The sequence below is a fragment of the Megascapheus bottae genome, chromosome 11 (genome assembly GCF_031878675.1).
Source record: "Megascapheus bottae isolate mThoBot1 chromosome 11, mThoBot2.hap1, whole genome shotgun sequence".
NCBI lineage: Eukaryota > Metazoa > Chordata > Mammalia > Rodentia > Geomyidae > Megascapheus > Megascapheus bottae.
The window spans coordinates 50512852-50524974 of NC_143519.1; the positions used below are offsets into that span (position 1 = coordinate 50512852).

Here is a 12123-nt window from a genome sequence, read left to right on the forward strand (position 1 = left end):
CTCAGGCCCTGAGCTCAAGCCCAGAGAGGTGAGTCCAACTGCATAGGCAGGATAGAATTAGGCAAGTGAGGACTAGAATATAGTAACTAGAAAATAGTGTTAACTCTGTTGAATCAATAAACTGTGTGGCATCATATTACCTGTCTATTGGTGAATTACCTCCCTAGTTCACGGGACACTGGTCCTAACACTGGATGTATAATAAAAAATAACTTGTGATTAAAAAACAAGTGAAAACAACAATTAATTGTATCACCACATTTCAAAAGCCAAAAGCCACGCTTTTTAAAACTTTTGTTCTTGTTCATTTTGCCCCACAGGAATGGCTTATCTTGCCTGGGGTAAAGTGTTCTTTTCCGGCCCCCCCCCCCCCCCCCCCCGGGCTCCCTCGAGTAGATAGTGAAAGAAACGAAGATTTCAAGGAAAAGGCCTGGCAGGGCCCATGGCAGCGCGGGGGGGGCCGCGCCCACCGGGCATGTGCGCCCTCCCGGATGAGGACGCAAACACAGCTCCAGCCTTACCCTCCCCGACGACTAACTTCCCACCAAGATTCCCCAGGCCAGACAAGACTCCAGGGACAGGAAAGAAACAGAAAACAAAAACACACACAACGAACCCAGCAGGCGGGAAAGAGGAAAGACATGACGTCACCACTTCCGCCTCCCTCGGCCCGCCGCAGCCACCCAAAGATGGCCGCGCAGCGCTCACGTCTCCAACCTGCGCACGCGCGTTGCGAGGCCCCGCCCCCTCGCGCTCCCGCCAACCTCCAGCTGGCCTCCCGCGCTCGCGCGCGCGCGCGCACACACACACACACACACACACACACACACACACCAGAAATCACGCCTTCGGGCAAACCCTCGGGCTTCCGCCCGGGATCTCAACGTTTGCTGTTCGGTTCCGGTTCTAGCCCCACCCTCACGCGAGAATACTCCAGAAGTCTTAATATCCGGGACTTGAGAACGCGGGGAGAGGTGGGGCTGGGGGGGGCGGCGGCAGACGAGAGGCAGGGGAAGCGGTGTGTGCTGGCGCCGACGCGCACTTCCGGCGACGGGCACGAAGGAAAGGATCCCATGATGCCGCTTCCGGTCCCCCCCCCCCCCCCCCCGCACCACCCCCGCCCTCCCACTCCACCCCGACGCCCGGCGCTCTCGCTCTCGGTACGGCAGCGCCATCTGGTGCCGCACGCCCTCCCCTCGGAACCTTCCAGAACGGCCGCGGCCCGCGAGTAGCAGGGGGCCCGGGGGTGGGGGAGCGAGGTCGCGGCTCGGCTCGGTCCCCGCGCGGGGAGGCTTCCTGCCGCTCGCGTCCGCCAGGCCGCGTCCGCCGAGGGCCGTCGTCCCCTCCCTGCACGGCGGCCGCCGCGGCCTACGCCGCCCGGTCCCGCGCCGGCCGGGCCCTCGGGCTTCCCGTCCTGTAGTTTGTCAGCACTGAAATACTCCCACTCGGGCACGCCTTGGCCTGTGTTGTAAAATGGCTTTTGTTTCTCTTACTAAACCCGTGCAGCGAACACGCGCGCCGTCTGGTTTACGGTCCCATCAGAAAGCAGGAGGACAGAGAAAGAAAAAGATCCATTGGCTTTCAAAGGACTGCTCAGAAAGCAGGTGACAGGTCAGTTCGCCTGCTAGACACCTCCCCTCGGAGTGAGCAAAACCAACATTAATTCTCCCTTAGCAAACAATACTTGGTTGTCAAACCCTGAAAGGTTTATAAGCCTGACAGCTTTAGCTGTTTTTAGTTCTGTTGCACTGGTGCCCTCCCGGATCAGTACAGAAAAATTCGCCCTGTGGATATTTGCCCTTATCAGCTCAGGTCTTTTCCCATCTATATCAGTGGCCAGAGCTCGAGAGAGCATGGCTCTGATAAATCTTCAGCTTTATGCTTTTGGAAATTAAGACCACCCGTGAAATTAATGTAGATGTCAGGACTATACCTTGTTTTAAAGACCTTTGCTATTACAGGAGAGACAGTAGTGAGTTGTATTGATAAATAAAACGGGAAGGCTTGGTCATCCTTTTGACTCTGTTAAGTAGTTACGCCGTAGAACCAGAAAAACTCCTAATAATAGTCACACACTATAGAAATTAGTTCGTGTAAATATATGCTAGTTTATGTAACTATATCACGCATGTAATCGTGATAGAGGGTGCTGTAACACCAAGTAAACGAAATATTTCAATTGTTGTGAGGTAATTTCTGTTCTTTAAAGTGGCTGTACAAAAATCAACAAATGACCCAGAAGTAAGGATAAAATGGTTTTCACACACATTTAAATCTTACCCTTGGGTGGATGTAAATTGTTTCCCAATTTCCTTTTTTATATGATGATTTTTTAATTTCATTGAATCATTTTCATCACTCATTAACCCTATTATGACATTTAAAAATATATACAGTTTTCACATGTGAAAAGGAAAAAAAATAACCACATCAAAATACGTTCATTTTTCATTTGTTCATCATTTCATTCTCTGTTTGGATATCCAGCTGCCTTTATCAATACTTATGAATAACGTGCACACAGGTATTAATAGAGTGATATGTTCATAGTTGATGTTATTTCTAAAGCTGATAAAAGGTTTGTAATGTGTTCCCCGGTTTGAGTGACTTCGCTATAAAAATTATGATGTTTCAATTACTGATGTTTCATTGTTGAGGGTTAGGGGTTGAGTGATACAGCTCCTGCCTGGCTGCCTAACACACACAAGGCCCTTAGTTCACACTCCAAGAATGCAAAAAAATGAGCTTGTATTCCCTTGATTAATTAATGTGTATAGCAATCAACTGAAATGATGCTTTTCAGTAAGTTTTCCGTTAATCAGAGGCAATTTTAATAATTACTAATGTAATTAAAGGAATAGAATCAATGTTTGAGTTGTAATTTACTACCAAATTAAAGCAGATCGAGATTGTGCTTTGTGTTTTTGTTAATTACACAACTTTTAATTCCTGCATACTTTTAAATCATTCTTCTAAATTGTTTATTTCTGTCACTGTCAGAATATGGGTTTCTTAAACTGCTCTAAAGCAAGCTTATGATCTTTGCAAGTGCTTATGAAGAAAATTCAAGACTTTTCTTTAAACACAAGAATGAGCCTTATTTCATGGATTCATTTGGTTTTTATTCACAAGCAGAGACTTCTCAGTGGTAAACTGTTGAATGAATTGTTCATGCTCACTTAACTTGTTACTTACAGACTATCATTACAGTATTGCCACAAACAGCAGAGGGTTCTAATTTCATACTCCTTTAAGTTGTCTAGTACCAGCTTTGGAGTTTGGAAACTTTGGCAGCCTTGCAGACTCTTTCTCTTCATGCACAGAAGCAAGCAGTTGAAATCTCACAATCCCACAATATTCAAGAAGGCTCTTTTCCTGTCTATGCATTATCTACATGATTATCAAGATGTTAACTGTTCTTAATTTTTGCTATTCTTTTATTTACTACATTTTAAAATAATTGTTTAGTCATGAATATTTTTGTCACTGGTGTTATAATTCTGTTATTTTCTTTTATCACTCATTAAACATAAAAACCATAGATTTTATTTTACATTGTTCCTTTACGCCTCTAATTTTTCTTTTTTTCTGGACACTGTCCTTGGACACTTTTTCCTTAAGGCTAGCACTCTCTCACTTGAGCCACAGTGCCACTTCTGGCATTTTCTGTGTATGTGGTTCCGTATGCCTCTAATTTTATTGAGCCCCTGTCTCCCCGTTTTAAAAAAATTAAATGTGCCAGTCCTGGAGCATAATCTAAAGACCTGAGGGCTGTCTCTGAGCTTTTCTGCCTGGGCTGTTTTCAGTTGGAGATCCTCAGATCTCAGCCTTCTGAATAGCTAGGATTATAGTTTTGAGCCACCTGTATCCAGTCAGAATGGGCTTCTTTAATAAAGAAGTGGGGAGAGGGGATTGAAAACAACAACTGTCTTAAATGCATGGTTTTACCTAACCTAACAGGTTGCGTATCATGTATTCAGGTATTAACCATTTAGAATAAAGAAAGGGAAGTACACTTTCGGTACTTCCTTTTAAGTCTACCTTGTAATAAAGTCACTAATGAAAAGGGAAATGTGGTATAAAGCACACCAACTCATTAGTAATATAAATCGTCATCACCATCATTTTGTGCCAGTCCTGCAGCTTTAACTCAAAGCCTAGGCATCATCCCTCAGCCTTTTGTGTTCAAGTGTAGTACTCTACCTCTTGAGCCACAACTCTATCCCAGCTTTTGGGTGTTTAGTTGAAAATAAGAGCCTCGTGGAATTTATTGTCCAGACTGGCTTTTGAACCTCAGTCCTCAGATGCCAGCCTCCTGAGAGCTAGGATTATAGGCATAAGCCACCAGCACCTGGCCAATACATTATTAAATAACAATTTTGTTGAGTAATTGGTTACTATGGTAATTAATATTACCATTTATCCTGGCTAATTTTCACTGTTGTAGTTTGCTTTCAATCAAGGTTTGTTAGAGTTTGATGCAGTAATGAGACTGCAGTATCAGAATTGCTCTCAGAAGCCATTATAGGCCAGATGTGATGGTGCATATCTTTAATCCAAGAATTGGAAATTCTGAGTCTCAGTTTGAGGTCAAATAGAAAGTCCATGTTGATTTTTCTTTCTATTATTAGTTACCCTGGGATCCTATTTTTTTTGTTTTGTGTTCCATATTATTTTCTAAAACCATATATAAATATGTAGTAAACATCCATGGAAAGAAGCATATGTTCCAGAAGAAATGAAATGTAAGCTGACTTAGCTTTTATAAATGTCCTATCTTTTACAGATATCTTTTCCTTGGGATTGTTTTTGCTGCAGTCAATGAACCTGTTAAATTTTAATTTAAGCCTGGCAATTTTGATACATTCTGGCTCAGGATAGGACTACTGTTTCAGTTCTTTTTATATTGTCAATATTTTATTTATTTATTTGTCTATTTATTTATCTTGCCAGTCCTGGGGACTGAACTCAGGGCCTCAGCACTGTCTGTGGACTTTCTCAAGGCTAGAGCCTTATCACTTGAGCCACATCACCACTTCCGGCTTTTTCTATATATGTGGTGCCTAAGAATCATGCTAGACAAGCACTCTACCACAAGGCTAAACTCCCAGCCCTATATCATTTTTTTTAAAAAAGCTATTGCTAGCTAAATCTTGGTAGCCTTCATTCTGCTTTGTAATGGTGTTTAACAGTTCTCAGGCTTGCTAATCTTTTGGCTTGTATTTTTGAAGCTAATTTAAATTCCTATAATTTCAAATATGTTTGGAAACAAGTTTGAATTAATTATTCCTCTGTATTCATTTTAATGACTCATAATCCTTGCTGTTGAGCTGAATTTATTGTCCTGGAAGTGAGGAAGTGGCGCTGTGGCTCAAGGGATAGGGCTGTAGCCTTGAGCTGAAGAGTACAGGGACAGCCCTCAGGTCCATAGTCCATGACCTACAAAAAAAAAGTCTACTGACATGCAGTGATAATAACATTATTGCTTCTGCTGCTGTTGCCACCTCCTCCCTCTCCTCCTCTCCCCACCCCCCATGCTGTCCCTGAGTTGTTTTGATCAAGGCTAGTGCTCTAGCACTTTCAGCTACAGCTCCACTTTTGGTTTTTCTGTTGGTTAATTAGAGATAACTACCAGAAATGGTCCCGCAGCCTTTCCTGCCCAGGCTGGCTTTGAACCAGGATCTTCAGAGTTCAGCCTACTGAGTAGTAGGATTGCAGGCATGAGCCACCAGTGTCTGGCTTAGAATAATAACTATTTGTGATTAGTAGAAGACTGATAGATTTCAGGTAATACAATGTTAGCCTTTTAATTTATTTACTGCATATCATTATATTTCGTTGTATCTTTAATTATTACTTTGGATTTATTTTTATTAGTATATATTAATTTTAACATACTGATGGCGTTGAGTGTGAAATTTCTGCACATCTTGTAGTATATACTAAGCAATTTCAATTTCCTTTATGCGTCTTTCCCATGTTCCATTCATTTTTTCAATCTCAAATTCAATCCTATGATCTTAAATGTGCTGTACAATTTCTTTAAACATCTACAATGTGTATTGTAACAAGTTCTTCATTTGTGGACTTCAGTATTTGCACTTTCCCACAAATACGAGAATTTAGGTTACTGTGTAGAACTGAGTAATTTTTCTTGAAAAAAAATTTTAAAATTACTGTAAAATACATGGCCCTGAGGGAAGAAGAAAAATGGTAAAATATACAGAAGTTAAAAGTATTAATAGAGGACCAGGAGTTTGGTTTAGTAGTAGAGTGCTTGCCTAGCATGCACAAAGACCTGGGTTTGATTCCTCGGTACCACATACATAGGAAAAAAAAGCCAGAAATGGTGCTGAGGCTCTAGCCTTGAGAAAATCCAAGGACAGTGGTTAGGCCCTGAGGTCAAGCCCAGAGCTGGCAAAAAAAAAAAAAAAGTAATAGAAATTTTTGTAATGTGCTGGGTGCGGTGGCTTACACCTGTAATCCTAGCTACTCAGGAGGCTGAGATCTGGTGATTGAGGTTCAAAGCTAGCCTGGGCACTAAAGAACCTGAGACTCTTATCTCCAATTAATCACTAGAAAACTTGAAGTGGGGCTATGGTTCCAGGGGTAAGGTGGTAGACTTCAGCTGAAGAACTCAGGAACAATGCCCAGGCCCAGGGGTAGGTGGTAGCCTTGAGCTGAAGAGCTCAGGGACAGCACCCAGGCCCAGAGTTCAAGCCCCATGGCCCACAAAAAAATTTTTTTTGTAATGTAAATTTGTTAGAAATAAAGGGAGCTGAAGCAATGTAAGACAAAGGAAAGGATTTTAAATAAGAAAGCTTCATTATAAAGGCAATGTTTTGGTATGGACATTTAGGCATTGATAGAAAATTCTTAAAATAAAATAATTCCTTAGGAAAAGCTTAATAATACCACATAATATGCTTATGTTTTCTCTTTTAAATATCCTAAGCTAAATAAAATAACTGAATAATGAAATTAAAAAGCATCATCATTTGATGAAACATTTTAATGTTTCTTAGAATTTTCATAACAAAGCAAAACCCAACTTTTAAGCATTGTAAAATATTTTTGATACAGGGAAAAAACCCAGAAAAGTTTTTAGGAAAAACTAGTTAATTGGCAATGCTGATTGTTTAAAGTACTGGTGCCACTAGTTGTTTTACTTAATAAGTTGCTTCTATTTTAGATTCTCTCAGTCTCTTAAACCTGCCTTAAATATTTAATGCCTGTTTAGTTTTACAGTAGTACTTTTTGGCAATACGGTTATTATGTTGATAAGTAATGCCACATGGAAGAATAATGTTTTAAAGGATCTTTAATACTAGTCAGAAAATTATAAGCAATAAGAACATTTACTATAATACTGCGAATATAGAATGCTTAAAACTTTTCTATGTAAAAACAATTGATAAAAAGATAAATTATATAAGATAGTAATAAATAGCAGAGATAGTGAGTTCTTATTAAATAAAGATATAATAACTATAATACAAAGGAAAGAGATAAATGGCTATATGTTATGGCAAAATTTCTATATTTTATTGATACTTAGCATCACAAATAGATTGTACTGAATTAATACCTTGTGGTGTTAGTAACAGCAAATATCACTAAAAATTTCTATGGAAATTTAAGTGCATTAGAAACTATATTTACAGGAGAAACAGTAATACTAAAAAGATGATTCATCTAGACATAAAACCATCTATATGGATTTCATTATATGTAAGAAGATTGAGTGCTATAATCAAAGAACAGATTATTGCGATTTGTAAAAACAAGCAAGATCCAGCAATCTACTGGATGTGAGAGATACTTTTGAAATTCAAAGATTCAGATAGACTGAAACTTAGAAGGATCATTAAAGTTATATGATGTATGAGCTGGAGTGAATATTTCAATGTCAGACGAAATATACTTAAAGATAATGAAATATTTGATACAAGAGTACCATTCCATAATAATAAAGGGTCAATTCCACAGGAAAATAAGACTATACATATACACAAATGTTCCCAAATATCTGAAACAAGTGAGGGAACTGAGCATAAATAAATGGCAATAGTTCAGTACTTCAATCTCACAGTGATAGAAAACCTGGTAAATCAGCCAGGGTATCTTTAATATCACTTAACACTATCAGCCAAATAGAACTGATTGACCTCTATGGACTCCACAGACAAAATTAGATGTTACACACAGAATCATGAAACAACTCTTGAATACACTTTAAAAGTCTTAAATCATACAAATTATGTTGTATAGTATAATTCTGTTAGCAGCTGAATCAGAAATCAATAGAAAGGGAAATCTTTTTGTAGTAATGGAAACATTTTTTTAAGTAGCTATGGTATATTTATTCATTTACTTCTTTTTTAAAAATATTTTTATTATAATTAATAAAAGGGTTACGTGATATTTGCCAGATAGAAGGTGCATTAATTCACATACGTTGACACCCTTTCTCATGTCTTGGTCCCCATTTCCCTCCCCCCGACCCCCATCCCTCATCTTCTTTTCCCCACTTCCCTATCCAATTTCAAATAACCAAATACAAATATATCCAATATATCAGATAACAAAGTGAGATACTGTAACAATATGATATAACCAAGGGACAGCAAAAGAGATGAGAGTTAACATAGTACATTAAGGGCAACAATCACTCATTTTATGGCTTTTGTTTCAATATCCTGGAGGTCCTTTTAATTAGCTTCATACTATATGGCCTTATGTATTGAGGTTTTGCTCTATTGCAAATCTCTGCTAGGAGAGCCCAAGGTTTCTACTGATTATGACAAATGAGGGAAATCATTGAGCCTAAGTTCCTTTGAGTCTGGCTTACTTCACTTAATAGGATTTTTTCTAAGTCTTTCCATTTACTAACAAATGGGTTGATGTCGTTTTTTCTGACAGAAGCATAGAATTCCATTGTGTACAAATACCACATCTTGTTGATCCACTCATCAACTGAGGGACATCTAGGTTGGTTCCATATCTTTGCTATGGTGAATAATGCTGCAATGAACATTGTGGTAGTGGATTTAGTATGCCCTAGTTTCTGGATGGTTGGGTAAATGCCAAGCATAAAGGGGATCCAAGTAGGGAAAGAGAAAGAGAAACCATCCTTCTTTGTAGACGACATAATTCTGTATTTAAAGAATCCTATAGACTCTACTCCCAAGCTCCTTGAGCTGATTCAAAACTTTGGAAGGGTAGCAGGTACAAAATTAACCCTCAAAAATCAACTGCCTTCCTCTACGCCAACAGTGAGAGGAACAAGGCAACAATCAGGAAAGCAACTCCTTTCCAATAGCCTCAAAGAAAATAAATTACCTAGGAATTACCTTAACTAAGAATGTAAAGGACCTTTTTGATGAAAACTTTAAAACCCTGAAAAAGGAAATTAAAGCAGAACTAAGGAAATGGAAAAACCTCCCATGCTCCTGGATTGGAAGAATCAACATCAAGAAAATGACAATGTTGCCAAGGGCTATCTACAGATTCAACGCAATACCCATCAATATCCTAATGTCATTCTTTAAAGAAATAGAAGAGGCAATCAAAAATTGCATATGGAATAATAAAAGACCCCGTATAGCAAAAACACTTCTTAGCAGAAAGAACAGCGCAGGAGGAATTTCAATACCAAACTTTAGACTCTATTACAGAGCTATCATTGTCAAAACAACTTGATACTGGCACAAGAACAGGCCCGAAGACCAATGGAATAGAACTGAGGACCCAGATATTAAACCACAGACCTATGGCCACCTAACCTTTGACAAGGGAGCCAAAAAAATAGAATGGAAGAAAGACAGCCTCTTCAACAAGTTGTGCTGGCAGAACTGGTTAAGCACCTGCAGAAAACTAAAGTTGGATCCTTCTTTGTCATCCCAGAACTAGAGTCAACTCCAAATGGATTAAAGACCTGGAGGTAAAAGCTGACACGCTGAAAACTTTACAAGAAGGAGTAGGAGATACACTAGGCCTCCTTGGCACAGGTTGAAACTTTCTTAATAAGGATCAAGAATCACAACAAATCAGAGAAAGGCTGGATAAGTGGGACTGCATTAAACTGCAGAGCTTTTGTATGGCAAAGGACATAGCTAGTAAATTAATTAGGAAGCCTACAGAGTAGGAGAAGATCTTCACTGACCATACAACAGACAAAGGCCTCATATCTAAAATATATCAACAGCTCAAAAAATTAAATCACTCCAAAACTAATCTCCAAAGTAACAACCATCCCATTAAAAAATGGGCCAAAGACTTAAAGAGTCTTCTCTGAAGAAGAAACAAAAATGGCCTATAGACACATGAAGAAATGCTCAACATCTCTGGTCATAAAAGAAATGCAAATCAAAACAACTCTAAGATTCCACCTCACTCCAGTTAGAATGGCCAGGATCAAGAAAACTAATAATAACAGATGCTGGAGGGGATGTGGCTAGGAGGGATCACTACTACACTGTTGGTGGGAGTGCAAAGTCGTTCAACCACTATGGAAAGCAGTATGGCAGTGCCTCAAAAGGCTAAACTTAGAGCTCCCCTGTGACCCAGCAATTACACTACTTGGCATTTACCCAACCATCCAGAAACTAGGGCATAGTAAATCCACATAATGGAAATATTTTAAGACTACATTGTGGTGCAGACTGAACAATTACAATTTAAAAATATATGTGTTTCACATGTAAATTATACAATAATGAAGCTACTGAGAAATGGATGAAAATGGAATTGTGCAACTGTAAAAACAAATAAACTAGAACAAATTTAGAATATTAGGGAATGTTTGTGACTTACAGGGATAAAAAGTTGATAATGCCTTGAAAGACTTAAAGAAAATGTATCAGATAAACTGTGCTTCTGTATGTTGACAAAAATACATTAAGATGATTTCAAATAGCTTTATAGATACAATATAATTTTATAGGATATTATAGTAAATTTAAATTTTGTGTGATCCTTTACAAAATGACAAAATCATTCTAAAATTATCTAGAGGATTTTTTAAAAATCAAAAGTCACTATTAAGCCAGTGAAAATTTGGCAGCGAAATGGTTACCAAAGGTAGCTTTATCTAACATGCCAGTACTGAAAAGAACTCTCAACAAGATATAATGTAGTCAATATCAAGATTAGTATGTAATTATGAGAATACCATCTTGAAAATAACATGCTCTTATTGCAGGGTAGAATTTTAAAACTAAAGATTTAAAATGAAAGTATATATAATAGTTATCAAAATTCTTTGATAGAATTTTGTATGTATATAAGAAGTATGTATATAGAAGTATATATATGTATATATAAGTATATATGTATATAAGAAGTATGTATATAGAAGTATGTATATAATAGTTATCAAATTTATTTGATATGATTTTAGGTTTATTTTAAAAGGCCAAAATGTCCATACTGGGCCCATAAGGACCAAGTTTTGATACCATTTACTCCTGCAAATTTTTTCTGCTTTTTCTATGCCATAAGTGTACTCTATGGACACTGAAAACTACCAATCCAAAACATAGAGTCAAAAACCTCAAAGAAAATCACAGACAGGTCACATGCCAACAAAAATTCTTTGTCCCTTTGCAACAAGGCAACTTTTCACAAATTAATACAGAACGCATTCAGTGGCCCAATTATGGTCACAAAGAAAGTCTAAGACATTTGTTTGGTTTTGTTTTGTATCTTTTGGTGCCAGTCATGTGGCTTGAACTCAGGGCCTGCTTACTGCCCATGAGCTTTTTCACTCAAATCTATAGCACTCTACCACTTGGACCTCACTTCCACTTCTAGCTCTTTGGTTTTTAGAGCTAAGAGTCTCCTCCTTTCCTGCCCTTGCTGGCTTCCAACTGTGACCCTCAGATCTCAGCCTCCAGAGTAGCTATGATTACATACTTGAGCCACCAGCATCCAGCTACAGGCCACACTTCTTAAAAAGCATAGAATATTGTTCTTAGAAAGAGAAGTGAGTTGCATAAGGTATATTATACACTGAATCATGCAATTAAAAAATAATTTACCTGGGTGCCAGTGGCTCAAGCCTACAATCCTAGCTACTCAGGACGCTGAGATCTGATGATTTTGGGCCAAAGCCAGCCCAGG

General features: G+C 38.7%; 1 long non-coding RNA gene across 1 annotated transcript in view; it reads left to right on the forward strand.

The window, feature by feature from the left end:
• The first annotated feature begins 1108 nt into the window (after positions 1-1108).
• Positions 1109-12123, forward strand: part of LOC150057057 (uncharacterized) — a 69667-nt gene continuing 58652 nt past the window's right edge. Inside the window, exons 1-2 of the long non-coding RNA XR_016537033.1 lie at positions 1109-1160; positions 1507-1611. This is a non-coding gene — a long non-coding RNA (uncharacterized LOC150057057). The remainder of the gene's footprint in view (positions 1161-1506; positions 1612-12123) is intronic.